Source organism: Ursus americanus, chromosome 24 (assembly GCF_024610735.1).
Source record: "Ursus americanus isolate L20-20 chromosome 24, mUrsAme1.1.p, whole genome shotgun sequence".
Classification (NCBI taxonomy): Eukaryota; Metazoa; Chordata; class Mammalia; order Carnivora; family Ursidae; genus Ursus; species Ursus americanus.
Genome location: NC_142150.1, coordinates 24019101 through 24044816, shown reverse-complemented (window position 1 = coordinate 24044816; position 25716 = coordinate 24019101). Strand labels below are relative to the sequence as shown.

Here is a 25716-nt window from a genome sequence, read left to right as displayed (position 1 = left end):
AACCAAAGGATCTTCTTTGAAACAGTTATTAGAATATTTACTAAAGCAGAAGAAACACAAAGCAGGAAAGGGAAGTGAAAACTTAGAGGACCTTGAAAACAACAATTAGAAACCATACTGAAAATGTAACAGAAGGAAATGTTCAGAGGGTAATGAAAACTATTTCGTAAGCAAAGACTTTCCATCTGTATTACAACAGGACAGGACAGGGTCCAACATTAGTTTAACATTGGATTGTATAACACATGGCTTGATTTAGTCAAAGAAACAAGGTATGTGTTTAAAGACATGGTGGATGCTAAAAGTATATTAAAATATTTTTATTATATAGAGAAGTTTCAGTTTAATTTAAGGAAAGAGTAACTGATCTGGCTGGCTAGTTCTCTAGAAAATTTTGTAAGACCCTGGCCCTTGTTGTGAGGGCAGGTCCTCACTCCAATACCATTTATATCACTTTACTGTCAGAAAGAAAGTGGAAATTCTGCCATAAACCAAACAGGCTATAACTTGCTAGTCTTTTAAGATTTTGTTGGTGTTTGTTGGGTCTCTGCTGGGCTTGAGAGTCCTCAGTGTATATTTCTGGGATAACCTCATGGATTCCACTGCAACCTCAGTTGTATTTGTATTGGCTTTAATATCTTGAACTATGAAGACAGAGTAAGTTTGATTGATTAAAGCCCGTTGCCTGTCTTGAGCCACAAGCAAAGGGCTGTTTGATTTTGTGTGTTTTCTCTAATCGGTACTTAAATTCCTATTTCCCTCCAGGTATCTGTAATAAAATTTGCCAGCTATTTAATAGTACCTAGGATACCTTGTACAGATTTCTGTTCATTTATTTTAATCCTGGTATTAGAGTTCTAAAGGTCTTTTGAAACCCAAATTGCTATCTTTTGAGGGCCGGTAGGTCTTTATGCTATAAATACTTTAGGTAATTCTAAGCAGGACAGATGAAGTCTTAAGAAAATCTTCAGCTGTCATTTCCTTAGCTAGATTTCTTATATTATCATCAATAAGGTGAATGCATTTTTCTGTATACATAAGACTAACATTGTAACTTTTTAAAGAATTTACATAACATTGGAATTTATCAATAGTAATACTTTACAAGTTTTATTAATTTAATTCTTTAAAATGATCAAATAATTCTTAGACTTCCATTAAAAAGGTAAAAATACAATACCGCTTTGGGTTTATACTTACATTAATAATTTACTGTTTATAAGCCTGGGAATGGCCTTGATGATGGAGTTGGATGAACTTCCAAAGTTAAGAAAACACATACATAACATATCCACAAGAGAAGAAAAATAAACATAGAAAGCTCTTGCAGAGATCAAAACTCATAATTATTTCCCTACAGACAGTTTTGGATAGCATGCTGCTAATAGGTTAAAGAAAGAACTTCGGTGAAAGAACTCTGAAATACCATCGTAAAAAGACTCCAGCCAAATATCTCAGGCTGTGAATTCATCAGATTGCAGCCAGCTAGGAAAGACTGAAATAATGAAAAAGAACCCTGAAAAAAAAAAAAAGCCTTTTGGCAAAGTTGACTCTGCATGTTTTTCCTTTCTCTAATACAGCTATCAATAACCACTTGAAAATTTAAATCTGGTCTACTTAAATAAAAATAAAATAAAAAATAAAACAAAAATGCTAGGTTTAATCATCAAAGTACTTGTAATAACAACACATGGTTTGTTGCCTTCAAAATGAGCAATAGTAAGTGATGAAATGTTAGAGTTTTCCTACAATATCTTTTTCAATTCTTGACCTCTAAGCATATTCTTTTGTGAGATATTCAATGAATTGTTATTCTATAAAATGGTTAGCTTTTGATGTTTTCAGAAACATGAAAATTCAAATTTGACTGGTAGCAAACTGTTGAACCTTGGAATCCTTAAGGAAAGTTATTAAATGGCAAAACTCTTACCTCTTATTCTTGACTTGTGGCAAATGTTTTAATGATATCAATATTTTGTAACACTGAATATCAAATATAAAGTCTTTAAAATTTGTTTTCCCATAATTCATTTTATAAGGTAATATTATTTGATCATATTTCACATTTTTCATTTAATTTTCTTATTTCCCATTTTCTCCATGATTATAAAATAATTCTAGATACAAAAATAGAAGATAATAGAAAGCAAAGCACATTTCCCTCTCCTACCATCTATGGAGAATAATTGCTTGCACCTATTTTCATTTAATTCTCACAATAGTTTATAATGTACCAATTTTATTTTCAGTTTTTCTATGTTAACAGTGGGACTCAAACCACGGTAAGAGTAGTGAAGTGACTGCCCATTTTTACAAAACTATAAGGTGGAGAACCTTGGAGTCAAGATCAAGAGTATGAAAGCAAATTCTTGCACATTTCAAAGCACCATAATCTGTATTTTCTGAAATAAATTTTGGTAAATGTTTATTTGTTTGCTGTAAAACAAACAAAATCTAATAAAATTTCTTCTGCCACATTGCGGAGAAATAAGCATTATGTTTTTTCCCTTTGGTAATGGAACAAAGATGATTAAATTCCTGCTTAATTTTATTGCGGTTCATGGGAAGAAAGAATATTAGAGAAAATCTGGCAAAAAGTTAATTTATTTTAGGATTTATTGGGGTTAAAAGAGATGAAACCACATAATCTTTTACATTTGAGGTTAAAAATGGAAGGGTAGAGGATGTCCATACTTAGTGTCTTGAATGCTGAGAGTAAGAGGCATAAAGATCCGGCTAGGTTGCAGTAGATGGTCCGGTAATAGAAAGAAGTAAACGCTATTAAAAAAAAAAGAAAGAAAGAAAGAAAAATAAGCACTATTAGAAGCTGGTTTAGGAAATTTCTGGTAGTATTTGTAATAGCTAAAGTATTAGTTTTTATTTGTCTGTGGCACACTATTCAAGGGAATAACTGAAGACTCCTTTAGTATCCAAGCATAATAGTAGGACGTCAGAATTATACAGGATGACAGAATCCATCAAATCTCTACAGATTAGGTAGGGAAATTAAGGAATAATACATGCCTAAAAAATATACAATGGGTTGCAACCTGAAGGTGCAATCAAAAAGCTAACGTCCTCATACAAAGACGGCAATCTTTCTGACATTCGACAATGCAAAAACTATCAGAAGAGAGAAAATCAATGAGGGATGGTGTTTTCAGAGGCAATTTTGAGAAATACCGATGGGCAAGAAAAATGAATAGAAAAAGAAAAGAGGCTACGCCAGGCCAGTGTTCCTTTACCTTGAATGCTTATATCACTGCCTGAAATTAAAAAAAAAAAAAAAAGTGATTTACCATTATCCATGTTGTCAATCTAGAACCTGAGATCAACTTTCAGATGACCATTATAAAAACGGTATCACAAATCATAGGCACTTGTCACTATAAATATAGTAGATAACTAACATCTACAATAAAAATTATATGACATTGTCTTTTTAGAAGTCTACTACAATTACCTCCACATCAGTGCAGAAAAGAGTTATCAAAGTATGCCTGAGATAAGCAAAGAAAAGGAAAGACAAAGCAAAAAAGGAGAGAAAATTTTAGAGGAGTAGATTGAGGAAATGTAAAGCAATTATGATACAGTTTCAGGTTTTCCCAACAGACAAAAATAAATGAGCCAAACATACAATGAAAGAATGCTGCATGAATGACTTGGTTGAAACTGGAATTCAGTTTCAAAGAATAACTTCTGGCACAGTAGAAAGTGCAAGGTTGGCTTAGGAATAGGAGTGTGATGAAGTGGGATGTTTGGAGAGGTTTTCTTTTATAATTTCTTATTTTCAAATATATGGGAGTAGATAAATGGCGTTTACATTAAAAATATGTCAAAATGACATCTAGCCCCAGGATAAGAAAATAGTAATTTCTCCTCTGGCAAAGAAGCCAAAATTGACAAGAAATGACATTTCACAGATACCAAGTGCAGCGTAGTGACACGCTGGGCATATTATGTGAACAAAAATGAGACTTTTATAGGAAAGATGTAGTGTATTAGACACAATTTCATTCAAATAGTTTAAATCCTTTGCCTATTCTTAAAACAGTGTTAGATTAAACAAAAAAATATCTACTTCAAATCTTAAATATTTCACGTATTACATCCCTGGAAAACCCTGTCACAAGGAGATCTTACTGAAGGGAGGAAAACTCACGACCGTTCTTTTCTTTCTTTCCCCTCCCCCCACTATTCTTAGAGTGTTATCCCTTAAAAATGTAAAAGAATGAGGATATTACTGCAGCAGGGAATGGATAAGAAGGTAGTAAATCTCTTTCTTCATACATAATGTATTTTTCCTACACAATAATTTAAATAGTAACATGGGGTATTTGCATATTCCATTCTATAGTTATCTTAATAATTTTTGAAAGTAAATGATTAGATGCAATTATATAACCTTTTCCAAATTTCTTGATTTCATCTTTTTTTTTTTAATACACAGTCACATAGAAACTACTACAGAGTGGAATCCATAGAAGCAGAATAACACACAAATCCAGCTGCTCCAAGTATAAGCCCCTTTCTACTTATTGCTCTTGGACTTTTTTTGTCTTTTGGCCACATGGTTTGAGATACAGAATAATTTATTAGTTAGCAAAGCAGTGCCATATCACCAATATGACTATTTGGGATGAAAAATCAAAATATTTTGTATCGCTTTTAGTGCAATATGAAGGAGAAGATAGTGGTCGACTGCCCAGTGGGGTCAGAAGCAAAAGAAAGCATCCCATATGGGACTTGAAAATACAGAGTAAGAAAAAAGAAAAATCTAGTTAATGTTTTGAGCATGAATCTGAAATAAAAGAGAATTTTATTGCCGTGATAATAATCAATAGTAAAAATAGCACTCATTAAACTATGTGATTTCTCAAGAGATAGAAAAGGAAAAAAAAAGGTTAATAAAGGTGAAATGTGAGAATCTTTACCCTTTTCTAGTAACTTTAATGATGCCTTGAACATTATATTGTTGATGATAACAATGATCTCCCTGCAAGAATAGTTAAAACATTCAAAAGAGAAATTTTACTCTTTTTTTTTTACTGTTTTACTGTTTTACTAATTTCTTGCCCTGGCATCCGAGATGGTCCCTCTCCCATACTGTGTTTGTCATTCATAACAAATATCTCTTTACAGAGTTCTCTCCTTGATTCACTAGAGCAGACTCAGCAAAATGTTAGCAACCGATGTTCAGAACCTCAAAAGACTTGGGCATATAAAACTCCCTCCCGTGCAAGGACACACTGACCTCATTAGACTGGTGATTTTAACTTCAGTCTTACAGATGGATTACCAAAGACACAGTTCAGAAAACATTAAATACCATATCAGAGATACAAGGTTCATAAGGATTCTCAAGCATTCTAAAGAATACATCTTGTAAAATTAATCTTTCTTTCATTGAGAGATTAAAGAAATGGCCTAGATAGTACACAATGACATCAAAGAATCATGAAGTTCTATTGAGGTATCATTGTGAATAAACCCAACAAAGTGTGTGGTGGGGTTATGTCTAAGAACTATTAAAAAATTATAAGCTGTGGGGGACCCGGGTGGTTCAGTTGGTTAAGTGTCTGCTTTCAGCTTAGGTCATGATCTCAGGGTCCTGGAATCAAGCCCAATGTCAGGCTCTCTGCTCAGTGGGGAGCCTGCTTCTCCCTCTCCCATTTCCTCTGCTTGTGTCCCTCTCTTGGTGTGTCTTTCTCTGTCAAATAAATAAATAAAATCTTAAAATATATATAAATATATATATATGTATATGCCTATTTATAAATATTAGTATCTGTAGTTACTATTAATACAACCCTTAATATGTACCAAATACATTTTTACATGTATTGGAGTTTAGAGAGGGCAAAATTCTTGTTTAAGTCCACATACCTAACAATTAACAAAAATTGTACCCCTCAAAAAGAAAAAACAAACAAAAAAGAATCTTACTCATTGATATCCTGAAGAAGAATTTCTGGACATGAGATCCAAGTTTTTCCTAGCATCTCTCCAACTCAAAATAACTTAGTGGGATATAGAGGACATATACATAAAGCTCTATGAGACATGATATGCATTTGATAGTAAAAATGTATAAAGAACTAGGGGCACCTGGGTGGCTCAGTTGGTTAAGTGTTTGACTCTTGGTTTCAGCTCAGATCATGAGCTCAGGGTCCTGAGATGGAGCCCCACTTAGGGCTCCATGCTCAGCAGGGAGTCCTCCCTTTCCCTTCCCCCTCGGTCCATCCACCCTCTGACACTCCCCCTCTTGTTGCATGCTCCTGCTCTCTCTCAAATAAATAAATAAAATCTCAAAAAATGTATAAAGAACTAAAATATTTTAGGAGTTTAGGCTTCCAATATGATAAATTTTAATAGATACAAATGTGAGAATGTTCAGTTAGTTTCAAACTTCTAAAAAAACAATTTATTCCAGGTATTTAAGCTGGTTCAATACTTGAAAAATCAATTAATGTAACCCAGCATATCAACATGCTAAATAGAAAAATCATATGATCACATTAATTAATGTGGAAAACTCATTTGACAAAATATAATTGCAACTGATGATAAAATAAACTAGAAAAAAATAGGAAATTTCTCAACTTCATAAAAACATCTATGAGAGACCAACAGCTAACATAATTCATAATGGTGAGACACTGGGAGCTCCCTCCCTACACTCCAAGCCATCTTCTCTCACTACTTTTATTCAACATCACCCAGGGAAGCCCTATTTAGTTCAATCATACAAGAAAAGAAAAATGTATGCAGATAGAAATATAAAAATAATGAAATAACAAATTTCCTTCTTCACAGATGACATGATTCTCTATGTAAAAATTGACTTAATTGTCCAGAAATACAATTTCCTGTAGCAATAAAAAAAATGTTCTTGGGTATAACGAAATATGTATAAGATCTGTATGTAGAAAATAATAAAACATGGATGTAAATCATTAAAGAAGATCTAAATAAACGGAAAGATCGTTTTTGTTCATAGATTGGAAGGCTTGGTACTGTTAAAATGCCAGTGCCTCCCAACTTGATCTATGGATTCAATACAATTCAAATCAAAATACTAGCAAGGTGTTTTATTGATATTGATAAACTGATACCAAAGTTTAAATGGAAATGCAAAGAACCTAAAATTACCAGCAAAATAATGAAGAAGATCAGTGTTGGAGGACTCACACTATCAATTTTAAGACTAATTATAAAGCTACGGTGATCAAGGCAGTGCAGTAGTAGCAAAAGAAGTATAGATCGATGGAACAGTATAGAGAGTTCAGACGTAGATTTGCACAAATATAATCAGCTGATTATTGACAGAGGCATAAAGGCCTTTCGACAAAGAAAGAACAGTCTTTTTAGCAAATGGTTCTAGGACGATTTGATATTGATATGCAACAAAAATCAAGGTACCTAGACATAGATCTTACATATTTCACAAAAAATAACTTAAAATAGATCATAGATCGAAATATAAAATGCAAAACTGTGAAGCATTTCTTTTAACAATGAAACACATATAGCTTTATTAATAATCTGTAAGAAGTCATATGCTGGCACAGTGAAATATTCCCTATCTCAGCAGAAAGCAAACACAACGTCTGAAAACGCTTTCCTAATATTCAGAACTGTGTAATGCTGAGTTTACATCTCAATGCCGTCAAGAGCTGGACCCCTACTCTATAGAAGGTGGTTTCACCCTCCTCCCAGCACTATTCTGTGGCTGGCTGTGATCCCTAAACGTAGCAGGAGATAGGGGGCCAAACAAAATTTCACCTGGACAGGCTGCCCTTACAGATTGACTTCTTCCTCCCTACAAAAGGGAACTGAAAGGATTAAAATTTGAAGTTCATACAATTTCACAAAATATCATTCTTTGATTTTTTTCCAACCATTTAAACAGGTAAAAACAATATTCTAACCTCATAGGCTATACAAAAACAGAAAGTGGGTTAGATTTGAGAGGCCCTAGTTTGCCAACCCATGGTCTAAAGAAAACCACCCCTACAGTCCTGTCAAATTGTTTTCAGGCTCCTAGTCAGGGATTACAAAAGGCAGCCAGAGCAGAGACAGTGGTTTTTTTTTTTCCACTATAATTGAGTTTAAGAAGTATGAGAAACTTTTGGGAACGAAGGCCATGTATAGACGAGAATAGGGAGAAGGATGGGTGAAAACCACCAAGACCAGGAGGACAGTAGTGGTCTGTGAGTTCTCTAAACACGGGACCTATAGCCTATGCTCATACTTAGTAAGTAGCAGAGGCTTTGGCTTGGAGGCCTATACAGTGAGCCTACAACAAGCCATGGGGAATCGGGGCTAGAGGGAACTGCTCAAATATTCATTTTGCACAAATACCACATAGAGAATAGTAACATAAGATGTTATTTTTAATATGTATACACACACACACACACTTTAATGTATGTATATGTGTGTGTGTGTGTGTGTGTGTGTGTGTGTGTGTGTTATAATATATTTGATGTAAACAAAGAACTTGAGAATAGGCTTTACAACCCAGATGAGGGAAGGGGACCATAATGACCTTGTGCCATTTAAAATCTGAAGAGGGTTTCTATCTACTCTGTTTACCATATGTAAAGATATTTGTTCCTGGGGGTGAGGGGGCAATACTGTACCTACTACAACATTCGATATGTTGGATATGTTGAAATCAAAGCACCAAGATTATCCATGAATGGGAAAAGTGTGAGTAAGAGAAATGGAAATAAGAATATCCATGTTGTATTTATTCAAACATGAATTGAACACCTACTTTATAGTAGGTTTTGCTTTCATAGCATTACTTGAGAATTGCCTAATTACCTCTTGAAAGGAAAGGAAATGCCTTGTTTATAGATTCTGTGAATACTTTCTTTGCAATGCACCACATATCAATGTTTTCATCTAGCTAAGAAATTCAGGTCTGACTTTAACTAAATTCAAAGCTTTTTCTAAATGTCTTTAGCATTTTCCCTTAGTATCTGAAATATCTTAAAGGCTGTTTATTGCAATTCTTGAAAGCCAATTAAAAGCTCTCCTGTTGGCTCCCATAGAGACCTCCTATGTACCTCAAAAAAGTTTCTGGTTGAGGAATAATTTAATGAGAAAAAAAGCAGTGGGTTTCTAACTATTAAAAGTGACATTCACTGGGCAGGGGGGAAGGGTCATTGCTTGCAGGAGTAGAGAAGAGACTGTTTCATTGCTTGTATTTTAATATTTAGCTCATATCATGGAATGGTGTTGAGAGATTGGGAAGAAAATAAAAACCATCAGGGTTTTTATAAAGTAACAAACTAAGAGTTTCAATCACAGGCACTGTACCCTAGAATTACATTAGTCATTTTAATCCATTTTCTAATATTCCAAAATGTTTCCATCGGAAACACTATGCAATCTTACTCTTTCTTGAAGATCCAAATTGCATGCATATTATCATATTTACAGCAGTAAAGTCCTAGTCAAAGAAGGTTTATTTGCCTTTTTAAACCAAATTCCCATATAGTTTTTAATACCAACCTGCAATGCATTCTATTAAGGAAATTTATAGAGATGTACAGGATAAAAGGAGAGTCTATGGCACAGAGGTGGGGCAGGGAGTGGAATCAAATGAGGTTTAAGAGAGAGATTATGCTAGAGTATTCTGACAATTGTCATACCTTTACCTTGATGGAAAGGGCAAACGGAAGTTATTAAATATTTTTAAACGGGGGTAAGACTAATCAAAGTTGAAATTTAAGAAGATTGCTCTGACTGAAGTGCAGATTACTTTAGTAACTAGAGAGGAGACAGAGGGACTAATTAAGAATCAAACCTTGGCCATGGCTGAGAAAACTGAGTGTGAAGAACTTGAGAAGAGAGGACCTTGGAATGAGTATTGAAAATCTACATATTTAAAGTCTAAAGAGAGAAGCACGTGAAAGTTAAAATGACTAAGAAGAAGTGTTCCTAATTATGGTACAAAAATCAGGGGAGTGTGGTTTCAGTGAATCCAACGGAAGAGAGTATTTTTACATTGTGAAATTCTGGGGTAAAATAAGATTTGGGGATATATTCATCTAATTGCCCTCATGACCTAGCTCAAGACTTATCCCCTATTTGCAGCTTTTCCTGAAATCCATCCCACATTGCTGTCTTTAATTTAGCCTTCTCCTATCCTGTATTTTCAGGACCACAGAATATATCATTGAATCAGTTCACAAAAAAATTGCCGAAAGCTAGCTAGCTATGTGCCAAACACTAAGTCAAGCAACAACAGTTTCAGACTTGAGAGCAATATATCTCCTGACCCCGAGGTACCTACAGAGAATTGGAGATTCAAATACATATTTAAATATTTATGAATCTATTTATTTATTTATTTGACTTTATCTTTTAGAGTAGTTTTAGGTTCACAACAAAATTGAGAAGGTACAGATATATTTCTCATATATCCTCTGCCCCCACATATGCATAGCCTCCCCCATTATCAACATCCTCCATCAGAGTGAGACATTTGCTACAGCTAATAAACCTATATGGACTCATAATTGTCAACCAAAGTCCATAGTTGCATTAGGGTTCACTCTTGGTTTTATACATTCTATGGGATTGGACAAATGTATCCACCATTATAGAATCAGACAAGGTAGTCTTATTGCTCTAAAAATACTCTGTGCCCCATCTATTCATTCCTCCCTCCACCGTAATCCCTGGCAACCACAAATCTTTTGCCTCCATAGTGTTGCCCTTTCCACAATGTCACATAGGTGGAATCAAACAGTATCTAGCCTTTAAGATTGGCTTCTTTCACTTAGGAATGTGCATTTAAGTTTCCTTCATGTCTTTTCATAGTTTGATAACTCAATTCTTTTCAGTGCTGAATAATGTTCCATTGACTGAATGTACCACAGTTCATTTGTCCATTCTTCTACTGAAGGACGTCTTGGTTGCTTCCAAGTCTGAGTAATTATGAATAAAGCTGTTGTATTGATTAATCAGGGTTCTCCAGGTAAACAGAACCAATTGGAGATGTCTGTCTACCTATTTATCTAGCTAGCTAGCTAGCTAGCTATTGAGGTGAGGAATATTATGAGAAATTGGTTCACCTGACTGTGTAGGCTTAGAAATTCCACAATCTGCTGTCTGCAAGTTGAAGACCCAGGAAAGGCAGTGGAGCAATTTGGTTCAAGTCTGAAGGCCTGAGAATCAAGAGATCTAATGATTACATTCCAGTCCAAGGGCAGAAGATGAAATAAGATGTACAGGTGTAGCATGGAGGCAGGAAAAATGGGACAAATTCCTCTTTCTTCTGCCTTTTGTTCTATTCAGGCTTTCAGTAGATTAGATGATGCCCAACACATTGGGAAGGAGAATTTCCTCTATGGAGTCCACCAATTCAAATGTTAATCTCATCCTGAAACACCCTCACAGATATATTCAGAAATAACATTTAGTTAATCTGTTCCCTCCTAAATGTCCACAGTACATTCAGTGAGCTATCTCCACAATTGTTTTCAGAAATCTGATCTCAACCTTGTACAGTATCTGGAATCTCAATGTATCACGTTGGTGATCATACTTTGCCTAACCCTACAGTCTTGCCGTATGCATTTGCATACAGGTGTTTAACTAAAGACTTAAAGGACTCTCTGGTTGCATTTCAGGAACTTCTTTTCTGCACAGCTGTGGTTTTGTTTGCCTGTTGTTTGTTTTTTGGTATTCTGTCTCATAAATTCGAAAGTACCAACTTTTCTTCTCAGTTCAGTGCTACCAATATTGTCTGCTTAAGTTTCCTCATCTGCCAAACTATGATCTAGAAAGCACTACCAGGTACTATGTCAGAGCAGTCAGGGTGGGAGGATGGCCTTACTTGTTTCCTTTTTCTCTGAGATGACAATCCTGTACATGCTGTTGTCCAATACCTGAAAACATTTATTTTATATGTTGTGTCCAAATTTAAAGTTAGTTAATGTGGGAGAACTAGTCCAAGAACAGATACTTTTTTTTCTTTTTTGTGGAATAATAATTTTTCCTTTGGACCCTGTTTCTCCATATAGAACTACATTTATAATTCCAGCTAAGGTATGATCATACCCCCTCAATGAAATTTAGCCATCTATTGAAGAAATCATCTTTCTTACCTCTTTATTCTCAGAAAATTCTTTTTACACATCTCATTATAAATTATGTGGCATAACTGAAAACTCAATGTTGGTCATCTGGTCATAATCTTACCAGACCATTACTTTATCTGTGAAAAGGCAGTTATAATGGTTGATTCCTAAGAACAATTCCATTTTAAAATTCTAATGTCTAAATTCCTATCCCTCGATGCCATATCTGATACTTAAGATAGAACAGGAAATATGAGAATATGATAGTATCTACTTGTTCTAGTTTTGGTGAAATCTGTTCCAGCACTGTCCATCATCCCAAAACTACCTTTCATTTTCCCAAAAATATCTGGACACACATAGCACATAGCACAGTGATTAAAATTAAAAGTTTTCAAGTCAGATAAAGATTAGAATCAACATTACATATTTTATCAATTGTGTGACATTGAGAAATTATTCAACCTTTCTAAATAATAGTTATCTCTCTGTAATGTTGACAGTTAATCCCGATCCTTAGGATAACTGTGAAAATATAGTTCAATTATTGTTGTTGTTGTTCATTTTCTCCCATGTAACAAAGTCTCAATAAATCATATCATTTATGACCATTTACAGCTGTGAATTTCATAAAACTTTACCTCAATTGAAATACTTGAAAAAGCCTCCAATTGTTTGTTAATGACATTTCACCTTGTTTGGAAAAATGCCAGGAACAATGTTCTTCATATTATCAAATAGGAGGGGAATAAACAAAATGATTTAGAAAATCAGCTTTTTCCAGACATAGCTATGACTTGTAGTATACACATATGTAAAAAAAAAAAAAATTGATTTCTTCTTATTGCTAACAACTCAATACTCTAAGGTTGTTCCATAAGGAAGGCTTGTTATGCAGAGCAATGAATGGAAGTACCTGGAAAAAGGCCAAATTGGTTCATTGGGTGCTTTTGTATGAGTTGTCAAGCCATAAAAAAGTCAGTAGAAAAACCAGAAACCTCTTTAGAATCAATAACTAGCACCTCAAGTACTTGACTTCAGTCATGACCCTGACTACAGAACATATTTTCCATTGCAAAAACCGTAAAACTGTGGAGATTTCAGGCAGTTTGCTTTTGGTACTCCAAATGCGATTTTCTAATCAGTGGCTGACTGTCATTTTCACCATTTGGTGGGAGAGCAAACATGTATCAGGCAGAATTTGTATTCCTAGAACACTAATGAGTATATTGTAAGGAGATTATTAGCAAGAGCACATTTGTTTCTATGAACCTTTAGACCCTTTTCAATTAAGTGTTTTAAAAGATGCTGAAATTTGCAATGTTAAATTTTGTTTAGCCCCATCTCTCAGTAATAATCTAATAAACATGGCAAAATCGTAGGACACTGATAACAACACCTGCTGGCCAGCTTAGGCTGTCTGTGCTAATAAGAGTTATTTTCAAACCTGCTTGACATCCTGCCAATTTGAAAGTGTGCTTCACTTCAAACACCTCGTTAAATTAGTAGAAGTAGAGTATTGAGGTACAACTAAAGATGACAGGTTGCCGGAGCCCATCACAGTGAATTTGACAATGTTCTTTGAGGGGGCTCTTCTCATTCCCAAATTAAAACCACAAGAAATTTCATCTTCAAGGATAAGAGTTGTAGAAGACCATTTAACTTTGTGAATATGCTTTATTTTTTAACCGCAATAAACACTTTGAGAACTACACGTGGGATTATATCCTTGGGAGCATATATTTTGCATTCATTCTTGCCGATCAATCTGCAACTGTGTTTCTATTTTTCTAATGGGTTTAAAATTTGCTTTCAATTTCCTCTGTAAATAAAATTTGCACAAGTCAAATAGAATTAGATATACTTGAGGTAGTTGCTATCATTTGATGCACTCTAAAGATGTGTTAAATTGAATATAGTTTTCTGCTCCAGATGAAAGCCATAATTATTAAGAGTGCATGCAGCTATAGGAATTAGCTCTGAAAATAAATTGTATTATTATTTTTTAAAATAGTAAACTTGGAAAGTGCCTTTAATTTTAAGCAAGTCTCTCACTAAACATAAATTATAGGCCCTGGAAAATTTATTTGTTTTTAAAATAATCAAGGTAAACCAAGAATTATTTTTAGTCATTTTAGGACATATAGTTCACCATTAACTTCATTGTTATCTCTCGGGAAAAAAAAGAAGATTCGGAATCATTTTGTGGGAAAATATATCTCCTTTTGTTTAAAACACACTTTAAAGAACTGTTCTCATGGTCAAGTAATATAAAACATGGGGGGGAAGCTATTTTAAACTGATGTCCCATTTATGACTCTTATATTTGCAAAGGGCAGAATACTACTTCGATTATTATACAGTAGGTGTTTGGGCAAAATTTGCTTTATTGAATAGATAACTTGCACTAGCAAGCAAATGGAATAAAATAATTTGTAAAATTAAATTAAATTAAAAAATAAAATAATATAAAACCAAATATGCAAAAACACCAGGCTTCAGGAGGAATTCAAAATAAACCAAATTTTCTTTTCTAATTTTTCCCCTCTTTTCTAGTATATTATTTAAGCGCATATACTTTTTCTCTAATATAAATATTCTAGGATTTCTCTCATGGCTTAAAATGGTTACCGTAACTTTTGAGTCTACGATAGATCCTCACAATTAACTGTCAACACCTTTCCATCATCCCAATTCTAGTTCAGGAGAGGAATCCATCTGGAGCAGTCCATCATTCAGTCTAGATTAAGAAATCACAGTTTTCTTACAGCCTCTGGATGAAATTCTTTCCAGTCAGATTCATTCTATCCAATCACCCTTAAGCTAGACGTGGGATCATTTTGCGCAGGCTCCAATATACGGAGGCATACATTAAGCAGGAGTACTTACAAAGATGAATTCTCTAAGAAATGGACATAAGTTCAATGAACATCTAGGATTTTTTTTTTAAACAAAGGTCAAAAATCAAGCAAATGGTCCAACAGTAAGGAATTGTTCAAAAAAAATTATGCTACCAATACATGATAGAAAAATATTTAGTAGCAATGAAGAGTAATTATAAAGACTATGAAGGAACATAGAAAATTACTTGTGGCTAGGATCATCTAAAATCTCAATTTGACTAGGAGAGGTACCAAGATGGTTTTAAAGTTTCCCTCAGTTTAAGCACTTTTTAGGTAGGCTTCCTCCTGCCTGTAGGCCCCTGATCTCCATTTCCTCAGAGCGTTTACTTTAGGAAACTTGTAATTGCAAATTCTTTCTCTTCCACTTTGAGATGTAAATTAAAAAAAAAAAAATCCTTTCACCAGTTTTGCAACCAGGACTGCCTTTCTCTAGGGCCTGAGAGCCATCCCTTTGAAATGTAATCATCAAAGAAGATAGCACCCCTATCTCCCCATCTCTGTGGGAGGCTAGGAGCCTGACTTCAGAGTGTGCCCTGATCCATGCAGTACAATTATTTCCATTCATGAAGATATGATTTAAGAAACTTCACTTCTCCTTTGGGTGAGGCTGAATAGCAAACATGGCAGTTCGTGATTCCCTCACTCCTCACCCCAGCTCTTAAAAACTCACTTTGTTTCGGTGGAGTTGAGTTCACACTCACTTCTGGCCTCTCGTCCCTACTGCAGCAGTTTTGCAAGAAGTCTTCCTTGTAAGGACTTCTCTTTCTAATTCTAATTCAAAATCCATTAGAAATCTTAAGCTTAAGTGTTCAAGAAAGAGTATAAAAAGCTTAAGCTTTTGGGGCGCCTGGGTAGCGCAGTCGTTAAAGCATCTGCCTTCTGCTCAGGGCGTGATCCTGGCGTTCTGGGATCGAGTCCCACATCAGGCTCCTCCGCTGGGAGCCTGCTTCTTCCTCTCCCACTCCCCCTGCTGTGTTCCCTCTCTTGCTGGCTGTCTCTCTGTCACATAAATAAATAAAATCTTAAAAAAAAAAAAAAAGCTTAAGCTTTGAAGATTTAATTAAAGGGAATTCAAACAGTATGTCATTAAAATTTATGCTCACAGTCAATTTAGGAGGCAAAAAATTAAATTATAGAAAATTGGAATGATTATACTTTTTATTTTGAAAATTTAAAATATATGTAGTTGTACGGTGTATTACTCAGGGTTCTGGGTACCAGAGAAACAGAACCAATGGGATGTGTGTATGTGTGTGTGTGTGTGTGTGTGTGTGTGTGTGTGTGGAGAGAGAGAGAGATTTATTATAGGCCTTGGATCATTGCATTATGGAGGCTGAGAAATCCCACAATCTGCTGTCTGCAAACTGGAGAACCAGGGCAGTTGATGGCATAATTTAGTCTGAGTCTGAAGACCTGAGAACCGGAGGAGCCAATAGTATAAATCCCATCCCAAGACTAAAGTCTTGGCAGGTGAGGGCCTGTGGTATAAGTCAATGAAAATATTTGTGTTAAAATATTTACACATTTCAGTGTAAAAGAAAGTAAAATTGAATATATCTTCCTGTTAGCAAAACCTAATCTGTGTTTACAAGGTACCACAGCAACAGAACAGACAGCATTTTTTCAAGTAAAAATAGTGAATGATCTCAGTAGCAATTCTCAGCAAGTCAGGAATCCTGCAGCAACTAATTGGAAGAACAGGACAAATTACCAAAGTTTTATGATCACAGATATCAAATAGCTGAGGCATGGATGAGGATTAGCTGAAATGAAATTCAGAGAATGGAAAGCATTTCAAGTCTGGCTAACGATCTGCAGGTTTTGTTTTTTTCCTGAGGACACATTTTCCAAATCACTGTGGGGTAAGAACCTGGTCTTCTGTGTTAGAGTCTCCTAGAAGCAAAACAAAAGCAAAAACAAACAAACAAAAAACCCAGCGAACATTTGGGGCTGGAGTGAAAGTTGGAAACTAGAGAGGCCGCAAACAATTCCAAAACTCGTGGTGAGTTCAGGGCTTTTCAGGAAACATGGGATAGGATTTAAAAGCTTCTAGATCGAGTTAAATCTCTCATAGATTCCCAACGCACAGGAAACAAGATCCTGCTGGGAAGTGAGTCCACATCAACCACACCATGGATGGCCACTGATTTTTTTTTTCCTGATCTTGAATCTGTTTGCAGTGATAGTGTGAGGTGGGATCTCTGGGTTGGGTTTTTCACATGTTTTCGGGTGACCCACCACACTCACAAACACATTTCTAGAAGAGGTATCACCCCAGAGCAGGAGGAAAATTCTACATAGATTGAGGTATACTAAGTCTGCAATTTAAAGGAGTTTCACTTTAGTTTCTGATCAGAATGGGGTTGTTAAAATCTCCTGATTTGCCTCAAGGAAAAGATAACATCAGTTGGTGCCACTATAGTTTTTTTGTACACAATGTTCAATATACAATAAAAAACAATAGACATGTAAAGAAGCAGACATACATGATTTGCAAACAAAAGAAAAAGCGAAGAATATATGATTCAGATACTGGAGAAAAAGACTTTAACTTCGATGAACATGTTAAACACAACATAAGAACAAAGGAGAATATCAATGTAAAGATACAGAGTTTCACTAGAGATTTTATTTTTAAAAATAATAAAATGAACTTTATGGAATTGAAAAAAATGCAGTGTCTGAAATTAATATTATACATGTTTATATATTGGATACAACAGAACTAAATTAATAAAATTCAATATAGATTAATAGAAAATACACAAGATGAAACATGGGTACATGGAGAGAGAGAGAGAGAGAGAGAGAGAGAGAGAGAGAGAGAGAGACAGAGGAATAGAGATGCAATAAAAAGAAAAGAACAGACCAGAGTTTAATAGACATGGGGGATACAGAGAAAAGAGAAAATACCAATCCACAGGTCCAATGTACAGCAAAGCACAAACAATAAATCCAAACATAACCTCTTCTAATCACATTATAGAATAAATGCTGAAAACCAAAAACGAGGGGGAAAAAATCCAAAAGCCACTAGAGAAATAAAACACAATGCTTTCAATAAAACAAAGAATAAGATTGGCAGATGACATTTTAATAGAAATGAGGAAAGATGAAAGGAAATGTAATGACATTTTTAAACTGCAGAAAGAATGTAACTGCCAACCTAGAATTGTATACCTAGAGAATGTATCCTTCAGAGAGGAAGGTAAAATAAAGATGTTTTCAGATAAACCAATACAGAGAGAATGTGCCGCCAGTAGCTCTGTAGTAAAAGATGGAAATTGATTTCAAATAGTAACCAAGAACAACATAAACAGTACATCAGTGCATACATATAACTTGTCTGTACAACACAAGTGTAATGTCTTTTAAAATTTAAATTATGTATAGAAAATTAAAATGCATGACAAAATGATTCAAAATAGTGGTTAATGCATTTTAAAGGTTCTAGTATTTGAGCAGACTAGAGATGGTAAACTAAATTCTTTCTATCAGAAAATAGGAAGTCAAGAATGTATATGCTACTCTGTAGGGTTACCATTAAAAGGATAGTAAAAGAATGTATCGCAACAAAGAAAGGGGGGAAATCATGGAAAGTTTTGATAATCTAAGAGAAGGCAAGAGAGCAGAAGCAAAGAAACACAAAACTGATAAAACTACACAAAACAAATATGGTGCATATTCACCAAACTTAATAGTAATCACAGTAATTAAAGTCCAGGTAATGTGCAAATGGAGTATGTGTGCATGTATGTACATGTGAGTAGATGTAGACAGACACACACTTCAGATTGAACTTCAAACATCACTACCTTTTTATGACAATCTAAAAAGGCTCATTTCTTAAATACCCACTTCAAATATAGCTTAAATTTAATTGAATCCATTTTTCGTTCACCCTCACTCAATCTTTTGTGTTTTAGGACAGTTGTTTTATTTTATTTTGATCTGTCTTCATTTTTACACTGCCTCAAAGGATTCTCTCACATACTAATGGCTAGGGATTGGAGCATTTGATATTCATCCACTCCATTCCTTTGGTGATCATATTCCCTTTTAGCATTCATCTCTAAAGACTTATAAATAAGGGATTCTCTTTTTCGGTTTAATCATGTAGAAGGACTTTTGATTATTTCTTTAGCTGTTCACTGCATTTTTCTCCCACTTAGGCATAAGAGAAAATACAGTCTTGAAACTTAGAGCATCATACAGAAGTCTGAATACACACACTGTTTTTACAAATCACACATTATCCAGCACTGGATAATTCTTTTAATCCATAGTGGCACACATGATCCTTAGTTCCCTTTCATGGGTTATAACTAAGCTCAGAGGCTATTATTTTATGAATATAATTTAAACCTTTCAGTAAGTATAATCGCTTTTATTTCATACACTGAATTCTTGCTGCCATTCTTCAGTCTACTTTATCAGATAATGAACTATTCTGCCCTTTTAGCTTTAAACATCTTGAAATTGCACTGTTTCATATCGAGGGACTCAAACATCTCATTAGAAACATAGTCATTAATTTGTGATAGAATGAGAAAAAAAGTTATATATTTAAATCCCTGAAATTTTAAGGTTGGTACATTAAATTCATTAATACATTGATTCAAAAAATTATAAAACTCTGGCTTATCAGTCAAGAAAACACATTTTCATATGATTTCACCTTATCGATGTCATTTCAAAGAAACTTAGTCTTATCCTTGCTATGCTTTTGATGATGCTATATGACAAAACATTTAAGGATAGAAGATGCCTATATCTCATTAAATGGGAAAGAATATAAAGAAAGTGTTATATGTCTATATGTTAGTTAAATAATTAATTCATTTCATATATATGCTGCATTATTCCAGCAATAAGTCATGGTGACAATTATTTCTACTGGCCCAATGTTAGTATGACAAGCAGAATCCCCAGATTGAATTTAAGGAACTAAAAGGAGAGATCATAAATCTCTGCATGTGTGTGTCCCAGGTCTGTAAAATGGTCTCACATTTTTTTAGTGCAGTATATCATGGAGCCAGTTAAAAATGGCTAAGTAATATCTTTAGGCAGATGAATTTGAAAATGGGCTTGCAGAAGTCCTACTTTTCCCAACAATGATCAGAAAGTAGTGTAATAATTTCTTATGTGTTGAGTAAGTTGTGAAGCCCCATAAATAGCCTCACTGAGTTTCTAGTAGCCAAAGAGAAACATATAAGCCACTTGAAAAAATGAACTGGCCTGGATAGACATAGAGGTAAGGCAGAGAGGGATGAAGCAGTAACATTTACTGACCAAAACCTGGAGACATAAAACTAGGTACCAGCAAGGAGACACATAGACCATCTAAGCCATATTTCTGCCACAACCCTGCACAATGGGGTATAGATAGAACCCAAAGATGGTAGAAAGAATGCTAACTGAATTGACATGTAAATCTTGCCACATATTGCAATGGAAACTTTATATAAAAAGTACTTCAGTTAGCTAAAAATAAAAATGATTATACTAATTGAACTGAACTGAAGGGATATGTACTTTGAGATTTTCTCCTATCCACAGTTAAATAATTGGGGGAAAATGAAATAGTTAATATATGCATCATTAATTCATAAGGGAAAGATACCACTAGGACTTCATGGTGTAAAAAAATTCTCGACAGTCTTTTAATCATTATTAAGATCAAAATATGTTCTTAAGATGTAAGTATACCACATTCATTTACATAACTTTGTCAAAAGAGATTTATAAATAGATTTATAAATATATAAAAATTATTGTATATAATAAGAGATTTTGTTTTAGAGGCATTTAAATAACCATTGCATATATAATTGTGTTATAAAATTTAAACATACCATTTTGTTGATAACTTTTACAATATGAGATGTCAATTATGACAGAAAAATAACAGCAAAAGGTTGTAGATCAAATAATTTTCATAATAAAATTAAATAGTATGGCAAACATTAAATTCATAAGTTTAGTATTTTAATATTCCATCAACACATACACAATTGGTTGGCATGTATAACATAGCAATTTATGTATTATAAAAATTATAATTAAAATATGATCACAAGGATGCAAACTTTAACTGTGGTGTATTTTGCAGATTTATTTTATAGGTTAGATTTTTACCATAGCTCCATGATACTTAAATACATTATTTTTTTAAAGATTTGTTTATTCATTTCAGAGAGAGAGACCGTGGTCAAGCAGGGGCAGGGGCAGGGGGAGAAGGACAGAAGCAGACTCTCCCCTGGGCAGGGAGCCCCACTTGGGGCTTGATCCCACCACCTTGAGATCATGACCTAAGCTGAAATTAAGAGTTGGACGCCCACCCGACTGAGCCACCCAGGCGCCTGACACTTAGATATATTCCAGTGATTGGTTTTATTGCATGTTCGTTATAGAGAATTTGGAAATGCAAAAAGCAAAGAACACAAAATAAAAACAATCATGAATTTCTATCACTATCTGCATTTGGTGTGCAATTTTTTTGGGAGACCCTTGGGAAAACAATTCTGTCCTAAGCCCAAGATTCCATTACCCAAAATGTAACAGTGTAAACTTCTTAAGAAGTGACACAAATAGTCCTGATCCCTGTAATTCAGTGCATAATGCTGTAGTCTGTAGTCGGACCACCCGCCTTCCATCATGCTTACATCACTAGCTATATGACTTTAGGCATACAATTTAATCTTTTATGCTTCATTTTTCTCATTTTGAGAACAATGGTAATAATACGCCTAACGGATAGTGTATATGCAATCCCTAGAAATTCAATATTAGAATTTTGTAAGGATGCCAAGTACATAATATAGTGTTCAAAACAGGGATAATAACATAAAAACAGGGAATATAACAAATAGGATGTGTGAGGATTAATTAGAAATTAGATGTTAAGAGTTTATATGAAAGCTTAGTATAGTGTTATGTCCCATAAATGTTCTTAAAATGTCGTACTATTTTTGTTATGCTAATTACTGTCATTAATATTAATATTATTGAAGTTCTACCATAATCAGTATACATTTACCAAGAGTCTGCTTATCTTCAAAAACAGTGAACATGAGATCTCTAAATATCTTGTGCTTTAGGCACATTTCTTTAGAAATTATTCATACTCTTCTTCATATTTAAATCATTAGAATATTTAAATAATTCAATATTAAATAATAGGGAGAAACCAGGCTTTCAATGTGCAAAATCAGGAAAATTAAAATTGTTTGTAGGTTATCATGGACTCTCACTTTCTTCTTTGAGAAGAGGAATAAAGAGAGATAGATCATTGCCTGCTTTTCAGTACCTCTAACTCTGAACATTACCATCTTAGCTTTGAACAGTAAGCATGAGGCCTTTCTCATCTGCCTTTAGTCACCAAAAGAGAGATGCCCTGAAAACCATTCAGCAGACGAAAGGGCCCACAAATGTCTGGAAGCAAGGCCATGAGATCTGGATATTGCTCAGCCCTGAAACAAATATGGAAGAAACTGTTTATAAAACCCATTGACTGGTATCATGGCATCCTTAATTTTTGATGTAATATAGTCTCAAAAGAATAGGTTTAACAAACTCTAAGGCATTATTTTCCATGTATAAAATATGTTATTATATACTCTGTGTATGCATGATATGTACACAGATATATATGTTGTAAAATTGAGTAATTATATTTTGATACATATTTAACTTATATTTTATATGTCTTGATATGTTTTAAAAATGGTGTGTGTGTGTATGTCTATATATAAAATAAATGCACAGCATCAAAAAATTATAAAGAGTTTGACAAACAGTACTTTCAACTGATTATTTGTAAAGACCTTTAGAATTAAACTCATTCAAGGATAAAACTGTCCATACAAACTTTGAAACTATAGCATGTTCCCTTCCTGATATAGGTAGAATTGAGGGCAAATTCATAAAAAAAAAAAAAAAAAGCATCTAGACCCTCTAACCACATGTATATGCTTGGATTTCCTCACAAAGAGGAAATCAAGTCAAAGAATCATATGCATGAAGTTTATTTGGTGAGATGATTCCACCACAGATGAGCATCATTCCCCCACTGGACAAGTACTGCCTTTCCAAATTATAGACGTGTGAATGTCAGCAGTTCCCAAAAGATGCCTCTCCTAGACTAAAGCTTCTGAAATAAGCTGGGACCGAAAAAGGAGGTTCAGCTGAGGCAAGATGGGGTCACAGCTGAATGAAGCTGGTTACAACAAAAATGGCCAAAGAAAAAGGCAAATACTGTGGAATCTTGTGGGGATGGGGGTGGGGAGGAGGACAGGGCACAAGAGCTGTGTGATGCATCTGTAAATACATAAGATTACCATTTAGTAACTCACATTAATTCTTATAAGCAAAGGGTTGATTTTTTTATATACTCTTTATCCTAAATGAACAATCAACACTATTGACAATAAACACTGAGAATAAGATTTCCTCATTAATATTTTCAAGTTGTTTGAGAAAATCTGAAGTGCACATTACAAATTTTATACTTATTTTTTGTGAGAGTTTATCACATTTGCTTTTATTAACTTCTCTTCCTGAAAGAACAAAGTGTAGTTGAGTCATAAAAATATAGACATTTTTATAGTTTTGTTGTATTTGAGAAAAGAACACAAGATATAGGTCTTAATGATGCTACCAACTAGTTAAGTGTCCCTCAGTGAGTTACTTAACCTCAGTCTACTTTTCCAAATATGTAGATTATTTGGTTCAAATGACATACCCTATCTTGGTTAAGAGAGCAGGTGCTGATTTTGGACTTGTTTAAAAGCTGAATAATAGGATTAATTCTCCTACTAATTGTGTGATCCTGTTTATATCACTTAGACCCTCTGTGCCTCAGTTTTCTCATTTAAAAATAGGGAAAATGCTAGTGCCTATCAAATACATGTAATATGTTAGAGCACTCATTAAAATGCTGTTAAGAAAGTATTTACCCAGAAAGATGAACTGATTTGCCCAAGGTCACACAGCATCTGATTAAATCTTAGGACTAGATGGCAAACTGTTAACTTCTAGTCCATTCCATTCTATTCCATGCAGTACCCATAGTGTCTCACACAATAGTTCATATGCTAATTTTCGTCTCTAAAACTTATTAACACTATTGTTTTTAAATATTTTACTTATTTATTTGAGACAGAGAGAGGGAGAGACAGAGTGAGTGGGAGGGAGAGAGAGAGAGAATCTGAAGCAGACTCCACGCTGAGTGCAGAGCTCATCATGGGGCTTGATCCCACAACCCTGAGATCATGACCTGAGCCAAAACCAAGAGTCTGATGCTTAACCAACTGAACCACCCAGGCACCCCAACATTATTTTTTTAAATACTATTTTAAATTATATAGTAAACTCATCAGCAATCCCTAATTTAAAAGTTTAGCTAATCATTATATTCAGATTTGTTTTTTCATTGCTTTTGAGGTGATTTTAAAATGTCAAGTTAAATGTACTTTTTTAGCATTTATTTGGAAAGTATCTGAGACTGTTTGCTCTTAAGGATTTATTCTGATTCCTTTAGGAGAATTGTTACATTTTAGAAGCTCAAGCGTTATCCAGTTTGGGGGAAAAAGAGAAGGCTGACAAACCGATTCTTCAAATGGATTCTCTAATACCTTTCAGTGATATTCAGCATAAAATGGGCTTATGACACAGAGTTAAGACCAGAAATCAACAATCAGAAGCCAAACACCAAGTAGAAAAGACATTCCCTGGGGGTATCACTATGGAAACCAAAGAAGCTCAAGTTAGCAGTGCAGAGGAAGGGATAGTACCACACAGAAAGAGCTGCAAACAAATTAAGCCAAACCCTGTGGTTGCAGCTGAAGCCGTTATTTACAATCCCTTACAATACATGCCTTTATTTCAATTTTTTTCTCCCAAGATGGTGCTAGGCTCTGTAAACACCCCTGGCCAGCAAGACTAGGCATTCCAACTCAGAATCATTACTTCATAATAAAACTTATTTCAAGCTACATTAGGCTTCCCCAGCTGGGCTAAACACGACTGTAATATAATGTTTGTTTCTAAAAAATAAAAAAGGACCTTTCATTCAGTAGCCAGTGAGCTGAGACTACTGTCTCAAAATCTCCAGCGAACTTCAGAGTTATAAATTAGGTCCCGGTCTTCAGAGTTATAAATTAGACTCTGGTTTTCCCTCTGCCTTAGGAGAATTCAGGAGAAAACACTGAAATAATTTGAAGTAGTTTTAAAGAACACCCACACCTTGAGAACTGTTTTGGGAGACAGTTGATATCCAGAGATATCATAAAGGGGTAAATAAAGATTTTGACAGCCGGCCTTGAAAGTATGCAAGATCATGTTGGCTTCATCTGTCTATCTTTCACAGCAATTTTCAGCAAGGGTTGTACATTCTATTATCCTAAAATCAGGAATATTGTATGACCCTATTAGTTTCTAGCTGTAAGGTATATTGGTGCATACTGAATAGAGACAATCAAATACTAAAGTAAGCACAAACACTTTATAATATGCTAACACTCACATCTATTACTAGTGATCTAAGAATTACCTACGGAGAATTCTTTGTCTCCCTACATATATCTGTCTATAGAATTTCCATATCTTCTCCTAATTAGTTTAATTCATTCTTTTAGTTTCTACTTATCACTCACATTTCTCATTCTTGGCATTTTATGAAGTTAATACTGGTCTACATTTCCTTCTGGTAT

The 25716-nt window shown here is 34.4% G+C and overlaps 1 long non-coding RNA gene across 1 annotated transcript in view; it reads right to left on the bottom strand.

Annotated features, from left to right (window-relative positions):
• Positions 1 to 2586: 2586 nt before the first annotated feature.
• LOC148107859 (uncharacterized) overlaps positions 2587 to 25716 on the bottom strand; it is a 213007-nt gene continuing 189877 nt past the window's right edge. The window contains exon 4 of the long non-coding RNA XR_015721511.1: positions 2587 to 2778. This is a non-coding gene — a long non-coding RNA (uncharacterized LOC148107859). The remainder of the gene's footprint in view (positions 2779 to 25716) is intronic.